Source organism: Daktulosphaira vitifoliae, unplaced genomic scaffold (genome assembly GCF_025091365.1).
Source record: "Daktulosphaira vitifoliae isolate Bord-2020 unplaced genomic scaffold, ASM2509136v1 Scaffold_3, whole genome shotgun sequence".
Taxonomy (NCBI): Eukaryota; Metazoa; Arthropoda; class Insecta; order Hemiptera; family Phylloxeridae; genus Daktulosphaira; species Daktulosphaira vitifoliae.
Genome location: NW_026099574.1, coordinates 43,702,664 through 43,703,710, shown reverse-complemented (window position 1 = coordinate 43,703,710; position 1,047 = coordinate 43,702,664).

Genomic DNA, 1,047 nt, shown 5'->3' with positions numbered 1-1,047 from the left:
ATTAACCAAAAATGAAAAGTACAAGTGGTAGTTTGTTTTTGTTATTCGGAAATACGATATCAACAATCGCGAGAATACGCGATTTGCATTCGCGTATGAACGTTAACAATGCTGGCCGTTTGTATAATTATTGTTTTTGCTAGATACTGTACTAATAAAGCACTATGACAGTGAATTGTACCTGGGAATGTGATTGCAATGATACGATTACCATCATTATCAATCTTTATGATCGTGACGACACAATTAATAATACAAACGGTTTTATGGGACCCGATGTCAAATGTAACGATCGCTGTGGTGTGATAACTTGTATGATCACCCTACCTGCCTAGCGTTTTATCGAAACACTGAAATGGTTGTGTTCGCGGCGTTGTGCGACTCACAAAAAGGTCGTCAGAGCGCGTGTATGTATAAATACAAAATCGCCAGAAATCCACTTTTACCGTGTTTAAAAATACACCGAAGGTGGAAATCTACTATTCGATGAGAAGCTGAAAAGTTATTGGTTTTATTATGATGTGTTTTTTTTTTTGAGTATGTTACCACTTTTTCTTAGCTCTCACCGAACCGATTTCCTTCAATGATACGCCAAAAGATTACAAATCGTATCTAGTCGAAGACATTACCTTCAAAAATTGAAAAAAATTCCCTCGTTCCCGTAAATGGGGGAAACCTCCAAAAAAATTACAAATTTAAAAATTGTTGATGTATTTACCTATCACTTATTATATTTATTTTTATAAATCTGACCATTTACCTGCCCTCAGTGTGCATTTAAAATGACAACTAATTAGATTTAACTAAAAGTGTCTTGTATACAGATACGGCCACTCAGTCTGCTTCATTATCACAAATTTATAAATCCATTTTGGAGTCTGAAGATTTACCTGACCCGGGCAATGTTCTAGATAGACTATCTATGAACATGGATTATATTATTGAGCCACCTACAGCTTTTTCAGGTATTTATATGACAAATCGTTTTTTTAGCTTCGATGAGAAGCTGAAAAGTTATTGGTTTTATTATGATGTGTTTTTTTTTTT